We start from the raw sequence: 17,587 nt of genomic DNA on the forward strand, positions 1-17,587 counted from the left end.
AGAAAGAATTTCATTTTGTTATACGCTGATGTCATTGCTTTTATATCGCTCCTTGGAATGACCTTTGTGAACATGTTGATCATCAGTAAAAACCAAATGCCCATTTTTTTAATTGAAATATAGTTGATTTACAATATTATGTTAGTTTCAGGTATACAGCATCATGATTCAATATTTTTATAGATTATACTCCCTTTAAAGCTATATATTACAAAATAATGGTTATATTTCCCTGTGCTGTGTCTATCCTAATGACTGGCTAGTTTGCGGGGGATACTCTCAATCTGCCAGTAACCACTTGTGTGACATTGAACAAATAATTTCAATTTTCTAGGCTCTTGCTATTCAAAGTAGAGTTCAGTTCTAGGTTCTTGCCGATGTCTGGTACTAGATCTCAGTGTGTCAGTGAATGTCCCACCTGAGAATAGCTGACCCTCCTAACTCCCTGTTTACCTGTGAAGAGCCCTGTGGTTGGGGAATTCCTCCACAGTCATCCCTGGTATCCATGGCTTGTACCCCTGGGTTCACTACTAGACTCTCTGACTCTCACTTGTCCCTTTGGATTAATATGCTTATGTGATATGCCCAATATTAAGCTCACTTTCTCCCCTGGACATTGCCTCCTTTACCAGCCTTTTCAGTCCCGTACTCTCCTCCAGGCTTCTGTTTTATGGAGGAGGAGGAGGAGGATCAGATGGGGAAAAAAAATCTATGGATTGTATTTTACTTGTTATTTACTGTCTTAATCTGCCCAGGCTGCTATAACAAGATGCCATAGACTGCGTGGCTTATAAACAACAGAAATTTATTCCTCATAGTTCTGGAGGCTGGGAAGTCCAAGATTAAGGCACCAGCAGTTTCAGTATTTAGTGCGAGCCCCCTGCCTGGTTCATAGATGGTGGTCTTTTTGCTGTGTCCCCACATTGTGGAAGGGCACAGGAGCTCTATAGGGTCTCTTTTACAAGGACTCTAATTTAACCCATGAGGGCTCCACCCTCATGACCTAATCACCTCCCAAAGGCTCCACCTCTTAACACCATCACATTGGGCTTTAGGTTTCAATGTATGAATTTTGGGGGGGATACAAACATGCAAGTCATAGCATTTACATTCAATTTTAAGACTTTTAGAACTTTATATAAATAAGTAAAAATACAATTTAAAAAGATTATAAAAAGGACTCAGGCATTTTTGAACAACTAGTACTTTAAATTATTAAAATTGAATAAAATGTAAAATTTAGTTTTTCAGTTGCACTAGCAACATTTCAAGGGCTTAATAACCATATGTGCCTAGTGTCTGCCATATCGGGCAGAGCGGATAGAACACTGACATCGTCACAGAGACTGCTACACTGAAGAGTGGTGCTCGAGATACTTTACATAACTTCTTCGCTTACTCCTAATAGCAACCTTATAAGGTAGGACATTATCCCGACGTTTACACGGGAGGACTCAGAGATTCAGAGGGCCTCGGGAGGCTCACCCAGCTATCAAGTGAAAAAGCCAGAGGTCGGGATCAGAATTTAGAGTCATTCAGACTCAAGATCTATATACAGATCTGTCTGATCCTAACTTTCTACTATACTAGATTCTAGACTCCTGACTGCTAATGATATGAACATGTATCTTAGAATATAATTTTGCCATTGGTCATCTGTTTCAATTCCCTGGCTTTACATATGAGACCAGGAAAGAAAACTATTTCAAAGTCCAAATGCTAGTAAGTGACAAAGTGCTAATCTTTCACAATGTTGTTTCCCATGCTGCTACATCTCTTCTTCGTCAGACCTAGTTTGATGATAAGGTGGTAGGAAAAATTAATATTTAATGTCCTAACTTTATGCTAAACACTGTTGGTCTGTAAAACAAGAATGCTGTCAAGTAGGTATTATCCTCATTTTGCAAACAAGGAAACAGGCATAGAGAATATGTGATAGATAGGTCGATTCCCTTGAGCCTTTCCCATAGCTTGAGTAGCGATTTGTCCTAATCATCAAGATCAGTTATTTTGGATTTAATGTCACCTCCTTTGTCATCATCCTTGTACAAGTATTTACTGAATCTCTTATACACTGCTTTGATTTCTTACATAGTGTGATAATGCGCTAATCCCAAAGACATTCATAGTCTTGTAATTTTCAGTGTCATCCAGAAGGAGGTGACCTTTTAGAAAGATGACATTGACCTTATGACTCAGTGATAATACCTGGAAATACTAGTATTGAGGGATGCAACATGTACTCTAGGCCTGTAGCCTAAATATATTGCCATTTCTTTAATGGTTAGAATATAAGAAATCTGGGAAGCCATCTGGATAGGTGGATAGGTGGAGCTGGTGCTTCTCATGAATGTACCTAATGATTCATTTGCAGAGTAACTGATTCTTGGCCAAGATTTTAAACTCTGTTGATTTAAGACTTTAGTGCCCCAAAGAGAAATGCTTATTCCTAGAAGACAAATAATGATTCCATCGCATTAGAAGGCAAGTCTTCCATATGCAATTTGAGGAATGGGGGGTGGGGGGCACAGATCATGGTTTTTGCTGGGAGATTTCTCACAGCATAGGGAAAAGAAGGTGGCTGCTTCCCCATGGGATGTAGAAGGAATATAGTTAAAACCTGAGGAACCTCCATAGGGCACCTGCATGTACTATGATGCCAGTAGTAAGGATTCGGAAGACCGCAGTTATCTTATACATGCAGAATCACAAGGGCCTTCAGGGAGTGAACTTTTCTCTGGTTCTAGCCTCCTCTAAATAGAGGCAGCAGTGATGGGGCAGGGAAGGAGGAGAGGGGTTGCATTAGACCAGTAAGCTCTCAAACTTAGGCAATCATTGGAATCATCTGTAGGGGTTGTTGAGACAGATTGCTGAGACTCATCACAGAGTTTCTGCTTCCCTCGGAAATTTAAACATAGAACACAGAGAAGGGCTGAAGCTGAGTCTCATTAATGCAGCCTCTTGAAGAAAATATTCATGAAATCCTACTGCTGAGAACCCCAACCTTGCTCTGGCATGTGCCCTGCCCAAGATTTAGTAATACCTTCAATTCTGAGACAGAGAGACAGAGAGACATACAGAAACTACCGTAAATTGATATTATGTAAAGCTAGCCAGAATCCGTTTATTTTTCTTATAAACAAAAGAATATTAACTAATATACAGGTCCTATGCCAAAGTTTTTAGGAAAATGATTATACTAAATCATGACTTAATAACCTCCTGTGATGCCAGAAATCATCCTCACTTCATAAATGAAGAAATAAATGTAGTCTCTACATTTACACACCTAGAGAATAAGACCAACCTGAAATTTGGCCTCAGGGCTGACTGACTTCAAAGTTCATATTTTTTCTACTACTTCACTCCTGAAGGAAGTGGGGCTAGGACCATAATGCTGTCTAGATATCTAATTTTAAGCCACCTGGTTTCCAGGACCTTTAAGATCCAGTGCCTCTTTTTGGAGTTTAAAGTATGATGGGGAAATAATTTTTTAAAAGGAAATAAGTAAAGAAAACCACCAATACCAAAATAGTATCTCACACTACATAAGAAGTTAAAAAATTTGCATAATTTCTGAATTATAAGTTTTTTTAATGAAATGTGATGTTATTTCTAAATACATAATGGAATTCTAGTGAGGTCAGGAAACAATGCCTAGAAAAGGTCATAGTTTACTAATGAGTAGAAGGATTTTATAATTACTACTATCAAAAGAGTATTCAAAAGCCAAGTCTCTGATTACATGCAATTACACTGAAAAAGTAAAGCAGATGCTTCTAAAATTGTTTAAAATGGTTTGTTCTCTTACATAATTAAGGAATTTATCTCATTACTTCATTTGCAGCATTAACTTTTTCTAAGTCCTCTCAAATACTTAACATACTGGTAACCATCCACCCAGATGCTGACCAAATCATCATAAATTCCAAATTAATCTGATTTAAGGAGATTTTATTATAAGTTCAGCTTTTCATTAGCTCTTCACAGACATCTCTGAACATAAACATTCGAAGCCCTTGAAATTTATGAACACATTGTAACTTTTGATTAGGCTATCTTTTGATTTTCAGTCAGGTTAATCCTGAAATGAAGCTAACACAGAGAAACAAAGAAAACAAAATCATTTTTAAAACCTCTAAGGAACTGTGTCCAAGGACACAGAGATGTTTTCCAAGAGCTATCCAAATGCCATGAATTACTGATAAAGTGAAGAAATGAACAGATAAAATTTGGAACTACTAGATCAGAATACATAAAACATTATTGCTGCTGTGTGGTTAAATACATGACAAATGATTACAATATTTCCCTCTTCTAATTACAATTCATTTTAAATTAAATTTGAAGCCTTATGCTGCTCTCTAATTGTTTCATTTGTTTTTGTTTTTCCTTAAGTAGATTATAAACTCTTCAAAGAATTATATCTCATACTCATGTTTCCCTACAATGTCTAGCACAGAGCTGAGTAAATTACAGATCAGGAATAACAAATGTCTTATTTCCCATCTTCACTTCACTGGCAGTGTCTGTCTGAGGAAGTACATTGAGAAAAGCTAGGAATTCACAACTAGACTCCACCAAGAGAGGCTACAGATGATTGATTAGTGATGTCTGCTCTGAGCTCAAGAGAAGGAAGTAGCAGCTTGCAGGCCACCTGTTTTTCCATCTCACCAGTTGACATTCATTTCATACTTGTTAAATGAATTTAAAAAAATGTACACAGGGAGAAACGGATGATGTCAGTTAAATATTCCCATTGAGTTTAGTTTTCATCCACAGTTAATAAAAATTACACTGCCTGTGATTTCATTATTAAGCATGGAATCCATAAACTTTGCAATTTAAAGGAAAAGCAACTAGCTTACAAAATCATGAGATACTTTGTGATCATATCAGATCTGTTCTTTCAGATCCTTTATTCAAAACGAACTCACTTGAAATCTTCACACCTCTATCTGGAAAATGGCAAGATCAAGGATTCTCAAAGCTAAATATGTATGCACAGAAGTGTACAGACGGAAGCTGGCTCAAGGGCAAAACACGTGTGCAAGTGGGCTAATATTTACTAGCCCCAAATAACCATGGGAGTCCTTCTTGTTTTAATAGCTGATAGTAGTTCTAGTAAGAAGGAAACAGATACAGTTATATCTTTCCCCCCCACACACAACATACATACATCTACCCTGACTATTCATCTCTAAACCATATATATATATATATATATATATATATATATAAAAACAGGCCTGTCTCTATGCTATGCAGAAGTTTCGGGGAAAGCCAAGTTTTGCATTGAAAGCCAAGTTTTCCATTATCAGTAGCTCTCTGAATATCATTCTTAATGATCAGAAAAAGGTGGAACCAGATTTTGTTGTCCTTTGTGTTTTGTATTACAGAGGAGGGGCATGCAGGATTTGGTACTTGAGGCAATTTTTCACAAAAAGTAGGTTGGCAAAAATACTTATTCATTGAGTACCATCTTTCAAATAAAGGAAATTTTTTAAATATCGTAATTCTCCATTTCAGTCCACTTTAATATCTCACAAAACCCTAACACTTATAAAAGTGGCAAAGGATTCTACCTAGTGAGGTGTATTTAATTCAAATTATTGAAGTATATTGAAAAAATTAGGGAGTATTTATTCTAATCATAGTTGTGTAAAACTCTCATAGTGTTTAAGCTAAGAAATACAACGTTAAACAACAACAAAAACACACGGATGTGCCTTATAGAAAATGATTAAAAACCATGAGTTTGGTGCTAATTGCCTATCCATAGCACCTGCTACCTGACACTGTAAAGTCTGTACTAAGCGAGGTGGGTGGCCAGAAGAATCCACAAGGCCATCGGGTCTGACCCCAATTATCTTTTATTGTAAATAGGCCATATGTCAAATTCCAAGATAAATTGGAAACATTTGATCTATCTCCTGTTCCTAGATTAATTTTAAGGACTCATTTTCTATTCTTACAGATCCTTTATTTGGGCTGCTCTTATGTTTTAAAGAAAAGGCACCTTTTATTTGCCTTTATCTATGCAAGAGGATTGTCTCTTTAAGAATAATTTGGGAAGAAGAGAATTTAACAGTCAGAACACATTTTGGAGAAAAATGCCCGGAAATGCGCATACCAGAATTTAAGGTAATGACCAATACTATCCACTGTGTTTCTTCATAGGAATCTATGTTTACTCAGGGGAAAGATAACCAAGAAAACATTACCATGTTTTCTTAGTTATCTCCTCATTTCCCCATGCAAATCATTGCTATATCCATGCAAACCAATACAAATAAATATATCACACATGAAAAAAATAGTCCTATGAGCCTTTGAGGCCTATTTGGAACAAAGCTTCCTTAAGACAGACTATTAAACCTCTGAAAAGATCCTGATTTATTCAAAAATTAAAATAATGTTAATGTAAACCAACATGACCTACAACCAAATAGATTCTACATGAGTGATTCAGGACAATGTGATTTTCCTAAAACAATTTGGCATTAAAACTAAACAGCATAGAAAAATAGAAGCCACAGTGCCCCATCTCCCTCCCAGACACTCATGGTCCTGTACAACTTAATATATGCTTTTGAATTTTGCACACAAATAATCTATTGGAGAAAGAAGTTATGTAGAAACCAGTGTTTTTTCCTTAAATTAAATGGAATAGATTTTTTTAAAAAGTCTAATTTTGAAGGGCTTTGTCTATTTAGTAGAATACCCCTGAAGTTAGAAAATGTGTTGGTAGAAAATGTGTTTATTCAGGTTTTTTTTTTTTTCTTTTTCTTTTTTTGGAAAGACTATTCCATGGGCGTTAGCCTGCCAGATTAATTGCCCTTGAAACCATGGGTAAAGCCACTTTTGTGCTCATTCGTGTATGACCAGGCCTATAAACTCAGAGTTATCGTTTCCACTCCACAGATAACACAAACAACAGCTCCAAGCAGTGGAAAGATGAAACAGAGCTGAAAAGGGCAAGAGTGAGAAAAGCAATAAAGGGCTGAATGAAGGAAAGAAGATCTTACTGTAATGGAAAGAAAACAGCATCCTGCTCTAGTCCTGTCTGACCTTGGTTGCTACTTAATTTTGAATTTTGTGTAATGATACTGAAGAAGTGAAGAGAGGTAATTGGTGAGGTAATGACCTCAAAGGCCCCTCAGGTCACACTCAGGTCTCTCATATGCATATCCACTGACCTCTTCTTCTCTCGGTCCCCATGTTCCTTTCCCTCACATGACACCACGTTCCCTCCTTACAAGGCACTTCTTCCTCCAAAAGTATCCTTTACTCTTTCCAAAGCTGTAGAAGAGCATCATTTTATGTTGAGAAAATAGCTAAGAAAGAAAGTGTAGAAACATTTAGCTTAACCTAAAAAATATATGTATATTATATATACGCACATACATATACATATGGTCTAATGAACTTTCCACCTTTCCACAATAAAGCATTAATAAGAATGAAGGAAGATCCTTACCATATCTATGATCATTAATGATGTATTCATTACCAATAAGTGTTAGTATCACGTTGATGATGTATCTATATATATATACCTAATTACAATATTAAATAGCTGGCATGTATGATTAATTTATTTTCCTAAGCAAGTACACATTAAGAACTTGTTTCTAGAAAGTTTTTAATGAGAGTCTCTTGTTACAATGATATACAGGCTTTAGACACATGAGAAGTTCATCTACTTCTTAGACTGATCCTTACCTTAAAAAAATTAAAATATTTATTGTTCATAAGATCACTGAGAATAACTGACCACACTCAGGAGACAGAAAAAGACAAAGGCTCTCTAGACTTTTATTTATTTATTCAGCCAAGCTTCATTTTTCAAATATAATCTGAAATATAGAATGTATAAAAGTGGTTCTCTGAAACTTCAGGGAGAGAACAAGTTCTGACGGCAGTTGTTTACCATCCTTGCCTCTATCACCATCTCACTGGCCCAGAGAAGAAAGTAAAAACATGGCATTCAGGGCAATCTAAACGGGCAGCACTATTATACACATCATGATCTTTGACGAGCTTTCTACACATTCTGGGCCCAGAACCTAACTGTTCAGGGAGATGTCATAGAAATGGCCACCCCAGTTCTAAATTAGAAATTACTGCTCACCCAGATGATACCCCAGCAATGCCACCAGCTAACTACAGGATATTAGACAAATCACCCTACTTTCTGGGTCACTCTGCAGCTATGAAATGAAGATCCCTAATACTCCTGGATTCTAAACAAATAATGCTCAAAGGAAATTGGGAAAATTAGTCAAAACATTTTTTTTACATAGTCTAGTATTTATAATCAACTCCATCAATATCTGAACGTCCAGGTTGTAGAATACTGATAAACTTTGTTGCTGGTATTGTTTCTAGTTTTCTTTTATAATTATATATTTTCCTGACACTAAGGGGATAGGGGTTACAATATGAAACATACCATTCCACTATTTATAACAGAGCTCCTAAAATATTTAGTACAGGGGACAGTTGAAGCTAAATGTCCTAAAATGAGGTTTGGGGATTTAGTATTCTACTTATCTGTATTTTTAATTTGTATATCTGAGGACATTTCAAATTTTAATTGTACATAATGCATTTCTAAAATGAGCAAAGCACATACTGGGCATAATCTAATTAATAATTTTAACTTCCTCGGAAAAGAGGAATAGATTCCTATATGTTGTAGTTGAGGAGAAGAAGGAGAAGGAGAAGGGGAAGAAGGAGAAGAAGGGGAAGGGGAAGGAGAGGAAGAGGAAGAAGGAGGAGGAGGAGGAAGGGGAGGGGGAGTGAAAGGGGGAGGGGGAGTGAAAGGGGGAGGGGGAGTGAAAAGAGGAGGGGAGAGGAGGGAAAAAGAAAGAAAAGAAAATTAAGAATGAACTGACAAACAATAGGTTCCAGAGTGATGCATTCCTTCAGCTGCCCATGTTCCCCTACAAGCAAATGTGTACAAATCTATAAAACTATTTATATAACCAAGATGTCTAGAACCTGAGGGCTCTGCTTTATTTCCACCTAAGCTTCAAGATAAAAGCTTTCCTTCGCTCTGATGAAGGACACATGTCCTAATAGTTACTTTCAAACTTACTTTTATTTTTTTTTAACATCTTTATTGGAGTATAATTGCTTTACAATGGTGTGTTAGTTTCCGCTTCATAACAAAGTGAATCAGCTATACATTTACATACATCCCCATATCCCCTCCCTCTTGCGTCTCCCTCCCACCCTCCCTATCCCACCCCTCTAAGTGGTCACAAAGCACGGAGCTGATCTCCCTGTACTATGTGGCTGCTTCCCACTAGCTATCTATTTTACATTTGGTAGTGTATATATGTCCATGCCACTCTCTCACTTAGTCTCAGCTTAATCTACCCTCTACCTGCATCCCCAAGTCCACTCTCTACACCCGCGTCTCCATTCCTGTCCCACCCCTAGGTTCCTCAGAACCATCTTTTTTTCTTTTAGATTCCATATATATGTGTTAGCATACGGTATTTGTTTTTCTCTTTCTGACTTACTTCACTCTGTATGATAGACTCTAGGTCCATCCACCTCACTACAAATAACTCAATTTCATTTCTTTTTATAGCTGAGTAATATTCCATTGTATATATGTGCCACATCTTCTTTATCCATTCATCTGTTGATGGACACTTAGGTTGCTTCCATGTCCTGGCTATTGTAAATAGAGCTGCAATGAACATTGTGGTACATGACTCTTTTTGAATTATGGTTTTCTCAGGGTATATGCCCAGGAGTGGGATTGCTGGGTCGTATGGTAGTTCTAGTTTTAGTTTTTTAAGGAACCTCCAAACTGTTCTCCATAGTGGCTGTATCAATTTACATTCCCACCAACAGTGCAAGAGGGTTCCCTTTCCTCCACACCCTCTCCAGCATTTATTGTTTGTAGATTTCAAGCTTACTTTTAAATGTTAATGAATCTGTAAAAGGAAATAAATCTTAAACCTTTTTCGCTGTTATTTTGCTCCATGCCTAGAAAGCTGAAATTATCCATCCACTCGGACACAGTTATTTTTGCCTCGGTTCTAAATACAAATGCACCTGTTGAGTGTGCCTCCTGTGCTCTGAGCATCACATAGGTTATAGGAGTCAACCACGAGCATCACATAGGTTATAGGAGTCAACCATGAGCATCGCACAGGTTATAGGAGTCAACCAATCAATAAGGGAGGAAAACAGCAAGCAGATTATGTTGAACGGAGCACTCGGTTCAGGAAATTGCATGCCGGAAGAAAACGGGCAACAGAGGCTAGAAACAAAGCATGAAAGAACACATCTTCTTTGAAAATCAATTGGACATTTTATTAGGCAAAGGAGAATTATCCAAGTTGTGTGTCTGCGTGGTTCTGTTGTTCTTGTCTTTCGGTTGGTTGGTTTGTGTTGTGATTGTTTGTCTAGAAGAAACATGATTAGATGATCTGAGCTTTGGGAGAATGGGTTGGGCATCCATGTGTAGGATGGAATGAAAGGGGGAGAGACTGGTCATAGAGAGGATAGTTGAGTCATAATGAAGGCACAAACTAAGGCAAGAGTAGTATCAATAGTGAAGAAGGGAAACAAAGTTTAGCAAGCCATAGAAATAGAATCAGCTGAACTTGGCAGTGGTTTGGAGGTGTGGATGACAAAGGAGGTATTGAAACTAATGCTTCGGTTTTGAGTCCTGGGGAGTAGGTAAAGGAAGATAGCTTAACTGAGATAGGGGTCTTTGAAAGGGACATGGAGCTCCGATTAAATATGTTGAATTTGAGGTCCCCCCAAGCCCTCTGGTATAGATGTGCAGCAGGAATCTGTAAATGCATACCTGGAGCTCAAGAGAGAGGTTGAAACTAGAAATGTAAATCTGGAAGTCTTTTGTCAACCGAAGATCTAGAGTTGACTGAAATGGGTCACTGGTGAACTATTAGAGGAAGAAATATGAGGAGAGAAGGGGGTTGGGAAATTAAAGATAGTCTGGATTTCCTGTCAGTCACAGACATTGAACCCAACCTGTCTCAAAGTTCACTAATTCTTCTTCCTCACCCCCATTCACTTACCCTTTTTCACCCCCAAATGTATCCTTCCTTCTGTCATCACCACTTCTTATATTACCTTCGTTATTCATATTCTCATCCAAGAAAGAACTCTTGTAAGTCACCCTTGGATTTCCTTGGTCCTCAAATCCTGTACATCCTTCTCCTTGAAAATCTCTTCCATCTATCACTCTTTTTGCCAACTTAGTTCCTGAGTTTTGGGTGCTCCTTATGCCTGACCTAAACTATCAAGACCTATTCCTAATTGAACACTTAATCTTTGGTGCCTCCTTGCTCTGGTCCATTCTCCCAATTACCTCTAAGAAATATCTTTCTAAGAGATCAAACTGATCACATCCCCACCCTTTGTTAAACCTGTGATAGCCAACTTTGCATAGAGTGACATCAACATCTGGGTATGGCTTACGAGGCCCATGTCTACCTGTAGAAATGCTGATGGTCAAATATCGCCTTTTCTGTGAGGCCTTTCCTGTTTGGTCCCTTCCTTAGCATTCTCTACCCAGCAACGAGATTAACAATTTTTGTGCTATCTGCTATATCCACACCGGATCTGAAGGAGTAGTGGGAGAGGCTGAGGAATCACGAGACCAGTGCTTGAGAACAATCAACAGAAGGGAGGTTGAGGTCCTAGAGAATAATAGTGGGAGATGGTAGAGACTGGGAAATGCACACCCAATACAATAAAGGCCAAAATCCTTCATGTGGCTCTAAAGGCCTGATGATCCAACCCGTGTCCACCTCTTCAGACTCATCTCAAACCATCCCCCTTGCTCTGCAGTCACGTATCAGTGGACTTTTGCAGTACCACCCATGCCGCTTTCGATGTGCTGCTCCCTCTGGCGGCATCACTCTTACTTACTTCTGACCTACTAACCCAGATCCATCCCATCTCCATTGTAGTCTCATCCCCGCAGGACCTGACTCTCAGACTAGGTCAAGTGCCCCGCAGGTGTTCTTCTTGAGCCCTGAGATCTTCCTTCACAGCCCTTAGTGCTTGCCGGTAGGTACTTACTACATGCTTTCAGCGATACACACACACAAATATAAACACACACACACAAATATAAACACACACACAACTCTGGCAGATCTTAGTAGTTAATAAAGTATTAACACATCTAGTTTATTTCTGTATATTATTCAAAACATGATTAACAATCTCATTCTGAAATATTATCCTTCAAAAGTCCAAATATGAACAGAGTAACATATTATCTATGACCTAATACAGCTTTCAGAAGGTAAAAGCAGATTCTCAATGTGTGCCCCTGTTACAGACTCAAACATCCATGCAATTCTTATTAAGAGTCAAGACCTGTCAACATTTATAAATTAAATACGTTTCTTACGATCATGGAACACTTGCATGTGCATAGGCTGGGTGAGCATGTGAAAATTACGCCCCGCTGAATCCAAGAGAAACACAGATATAGATGAGTACATATTCCAGCCTGCCAATCTACACTCCAATAGAGCAGGGAGAATAATAACCATCTTTTCTCTGGCCCTAGCATGGTAGATCTACAATAAATATTTATTAAATCAAGGACGGTGCTGAAGTCCTTGAGAAATGAGCACTATTGAGTCTTTGGTAGCGGAGAAGGATGGAAAAAGTGTGGGATAATTGCACAGTGCAGACTTCCCAGGATAATGATGAGCAGTTGTGGTTAAACAATAGTTTGGAAACAGGAGTGGAGAGCAAGAGGCTTTCAATAGTAGGGAGCAGTACTGTTGAGCCAGTTAAAAAACAGAAAAAGCTCTAATTATGCTTAAATGGGAAACTGAGGTAGAATTTGGAGTGTGGGGTTGAGATTTTATTTTATTTGTTTTTTTTTTTAATTTATTTGTTTTTTTAATTTTTGGCTGTATTGGGTCTTCATTGCGGTGCTCGGGCTTCTCATTGCAGTGGCTTCTCTCGTTGTGGAGCACAGGCTATAGGCGCGAGGGCCTCAGTAGTTGTGGCGCACGGGCTCAGTTGCTCCGCGGCATGTGGGATCTTCCCGTCCCAGGGCTTGAACCCGTGTCTCCTGCATTGGCAGGCGGATTCTTAACCACTGCGCCACTAGGGAAGCCCCTATTTTATTTTATTTTATTTGTTTTAAAGCCCAGATGTAGACAGAGGTTTCAGGTTTTCCAATAGTTCAACGAGTATGCTATTCAAACGGCCCTGACATTGGGGATGTTGCAGCAATCTTCGAGATTCAGTTTATGCAGCATTTAGCTCACACCCCTCACCCCGAGAATACCTGATGAAAAGAAGAATTGCCAAAATTACTTGGCAGACTTATCACCACCAAAATCTTACTTCAGATTTAGATGATTGAGAGCATGGCTTGTTTTCGGAAAAGTGGCATTGAGTTGGTGTCTAGCAGGAGCTCAGCATCTATTAGGTCTTTGGAGATGCTTGAGTGAAAGGTGTTATATACTAAAATTATTGAGTTTCACCATATGCTCCCAGTTGGTCACAGAGGTGAGAAACAGCTGGTTCATCTTTGGAAGGCAAATCCACAAGTCCTGTGAACCAACAGCCTTTAGGAATAGTACTTGTCAGTTGTAGAATTCACTTCTGATTTTTCTTCATAGTAGCCTTCTAGTCTAAAATTATTTATTTATCCACACATACCTATTTTATTCTCTAATTGCACTTAAAATCTTTCAGAGGAAAACTGTTATAAAACACATCCTTGTGACATAAGGGAGCCATATCTGGACAGGTTGATGGCATAGTAATTTATCAATATCTAGAAATATTATGAAGAAGCTGTTTGAAAGTACCAGAACAGGACCAAAATTTCATTCATTCATGAAATGATTGATTGCATATACTCGGCAGAAATGGATTCATATTTCTGAATACATGTTACTTTATATCCCACAAAGAGAAAAATACATTTGCACTCAATATGAATTTACAGGATAATATGACACAGGTGTGGTGATGTTAGAAAAGAGAAAGCCAACTATAAAGAAGAAAAATAAAAGCTTTTCTAGGGAAGAAACTCAGATTTCAGAATGGAGCTGTGGATTTGGAAATAGGAAAATAGCCAAACCTGAAGGATGTTTTTCATATTACAGGGAAGTTCAGTCTACCAAAAATCTCACAAGCAAGGGTCTTAGTAGGGCATGTTATAAGACAAAATCAAGTTTTTGACAATGGAGATCTTGATTTCAGCAACTGAGGCCCTTAAGACAGGTTAAACAGAAGGCTGGTACTCAGCATGGGGCCAACATGAAAAAGACATGCGGGGGGAGGCAACATAAAGTAACTGAACACTCAGCCCCTGCAGAGTTTCATGTTGCTGCTGTATTAAATGACACACCGCTGTTGTTGAAGAAGCATTCAGCGCTGATATAAAAATTTAAATGTCTCAATCTTTCTGGGGGACACAAGTCTTTTATATACCGTCACAGTTACGCACATTCTTATTCTCAACACTATTTCACATTAATTTTTAAAACTGAATTCATAGGTTCTTAAGATCTAGTTATTCCTAATACATTTTAGGACTTTGCAAGATGGAAAAATAAACTGTGCTCGACGTTGAATTTTTAAAAATTGACCAGAATGGCTTTTTGCTGACACGGCTTAGAAACTACACATATCGAAGTACCTGTTACTGCAAAACACTGAGGTTGGAAATGCCAGAAAGAAATTTTTGAATTAGAAACAACTGCATACTTTTCAACGGATTTTATGATGAGAGTTAAAGACAACTGGGAATCCATTTATTTTAAATGCATCTTGGCAGCCAAGTGAAAAGTCAAATAATGACAATGGGGATGTTAATAATAATAATAATTCATCTGGTAGCATTTACTGAACATGAACGCGCCAAGCATTGAGGCTTTAAATAGGATCATCTAACTTAATGAGACAATTTCCTTTATATGGATTTTTTTTAAATCATCATAACAAACCCAACAGGCAGATACTCCAGGGTATATGATCTGAGAGTTTAGCCTAGTGGTTAAACAGTTGAGAGCATGGACACTGGAGTGAGACCGGGCTGGTATTGGTTACACCCCTAGCTAACTGCATGACCTTAAGCAAGTTACTTAACCTCTCCATGTTTTTGAGTTTTTCATCAACAAAATAGGAATATTAGTGAAAATTACTTCTTATATGTAAAATGTTTGAAACAGTGCTGGTACGTATTAAATGCTCAAAACATGATAGCTGTTATGATTATCCCTGTTTTAAAGATGAGTAAACTGTGGCTGAGAAGTTCAGAAACTTGCAAAGGCCACACAGTTAATAAGCAGCAGATTTAGAATGTGAATTCCAGTACTATTACTCCAAAGCCCAGGTTTGTAGCCATATGCCATCCTGGACACAAAATCTTGAATATACTTTAGCCAGCTGATTCCCACCTCGCCCACATGGTCAAACATAGGTTCAACATAGATGAATCGCCACAGAATTATGCTGAGTGAAAAAAAGCCAAGCCCGAAAGGTGAAATACTGAATGATTTCATTCACAGAACATTTTGAAATGACAAAATTTTAGAAACAGGGGACAGATTAGGGTTGAAGTGTTTTCCCCTACCGGGAAGTGGGTGTAGCTATAAAACGGCAATAGTAGGGATCTTTGGTGATGGAAACAGTCTGTGTCTTGACCGTGGTGGTGGATACACAATGCTATGCGTGTGTATAGAACTAAATACATACATGCACCACAACACACAGACACAAATACAAGTAAAATGAGAAATCTGAATAAGAGCAGCAGTGTTTCAATGTCAGTAGCCGGGTTGTGATGCTAGATGTGGTTTTGCAGTGGGGAAAACTGGGTAAATGATCCATGGGATAGCTCTGTCTTATTTCTTACAATTGCACGGAAATCGGCATTAACTCAATGAAAAAATTATTTAAATTTGAAAAACAAACAGGGTCTGCCATGGCAGGAACAGCAGTGGTGAGAAGGAAGGCATAAAGAAAATTAAAGCCTGGGGCCACTGTCCCTGTCCTCCCTGAGTGGGTTTCACTTTGCCCAGCCCCTGGGGCATTTAGGCTCTCTGTCCTGCTTTCATCCCTTCAGGCCCATCTGTGCCCCTTAACTTGCAGATTCCCTTCCCCGCTGCCCACCTCTGATGAAGAAGGCAAGGCAGTGCATGGGCTCAGTCCTTCCCTAGACACCTGACCTTGAACTAGGGTCTTAACGTGCCTGAGTCTCAGTTTCCTCATCTGTAAAATATGGGTACTCGCCTTCAGGGGCCTGTTGGGAGGATTGACAACAATAGATTTAAAACACTAGAAGCAGGGGTTCTACAGTTCCTTGGGCTTCATGCACTAATGCCCACATCTGTATCCCTTGCGAGATTTTCATGGAAAAGGAGAAGAGTAAGGGTGCACAGAAGGACCCTTTATTAGGCCTTCGACTGGTAACTCAGAGCAGAACCCCTTCGAAGGTTTGAGCGCGTTCTGGGATGAGAAAGCAGTGGAGAAGCAACAGGATGTATTCTATACCAAGGGGACCAAAGAGGAGGGAGGCGGATAGAAAAAGTCAGGGCTCACAAGTGGAGAATGGAGCCATCATTCAGAGGGCACGCTGGTGTATGACGTATCCGTGAGGATTGGGGTAAAAAATCAAACAATAACTCCTCCTGTCTTCAAAAGAGCTTATGGGGGCTTCCCTGGTGGTGCAGTGGTTGAGAGTCCGCCTGCCAATGTGGGGGACATGGGTTTGAGCCCTGGTCCAGGAGGATCCCACATGCCGCGGAGCAACTGGACCCGTGTGTCACAACTACTGAGCCCATGCACCACAGCTACTGAAGCCCATGCGCCTAGAGCCCGCGTTCTGCAGCAAGGGAGGCCACTGCCACAAGAGGCCCTCGCACGGCAACCGAGAGTGGCCCCCGATCACTGCAACTAGAGAAGGCCCACGCGCAGCAACGAAGACCCAACGCAGCCAAAAATTAAAAAAATAAATTAAAAAAGAAAAAAAAAAGAGCTTATGGCCTAATGAGTGGGTGTGGGGCCGGGTGAGGGGGGGCAAAAAATCCTACAAATACTATCAGTTTGAAAAGGCGGTGATGGAGGCGGGTAGCATGCTTGATAGGACACAGAAACCCACCTGAATCAGACAAGAGGGAGGTAGGAAGGCTTCCTGGAAGAGGTGGCCTTTGAACTGAGTTCTAAAGGACAGGAAGCTGGGGATGGGAGGAAGCAGGAAAAGGGAACAGCACCACCAGGGGGAAGGCTGAGGTGTGAAATGCCCAGAGGTGCTGGACCACAGGAGCTTCCCATGGGGAGGCCCACCTGGCATGATGGGGGGAAGTGGGCAGGGGGCGCAGGGAAGGGAAGGAGGAGGAGGGGCCAGACAGGAGCCAGGGTGAGACCATAAGGCACTCTGGTTGGGGGCCACAATGAACCTTATCCTAAAAGGAGCCGTCAGAGGATTTTAAGTAGGTGGAGACATAATCTGATGCGTGTTTTAGAAAGATCAGCCCACTGCTGAGAAATGGGAACGTGTTGGAGGTCAAAAGAATCTTTGTGAGTTGCTCCACTTTTGAATTTCGTA

General features: G+C 39.5%; 1 long non-coding RNA gene across 1 annotated transcript; it reads left to right on the forward strand.

The window, feature by feature from the left end:
* Positions 1-8,460: 8,460 nt before the first annotated feature.
* Positions 8,461-17,014, forward strand: LOC309614919. Its single transcript, XR_014236466.1, has 2 exons — positions 8,461-10,146; positions 10,178-17,014. It is a non-coding gene; the product is annotated as an uncharacterized lncRNA (long non-coding RNA).
* The last annotated feature ends 573 nt before the right edge of the window (positions 17,015-17,587 follow it).

The sequence above is a fragment of the Balaenoptera borealis genome (assembly GCF_965194805.1).
Source record: "Balaenoptera borealis genome assembly, chromosome: 17".
Taxonomy (NCBI): Eukaryota; Metazoa; Chordata; class Mammalia; order Artiodactyla; family Balaenopteridae; genus Balaenoptera; species Balaenoptera borealis.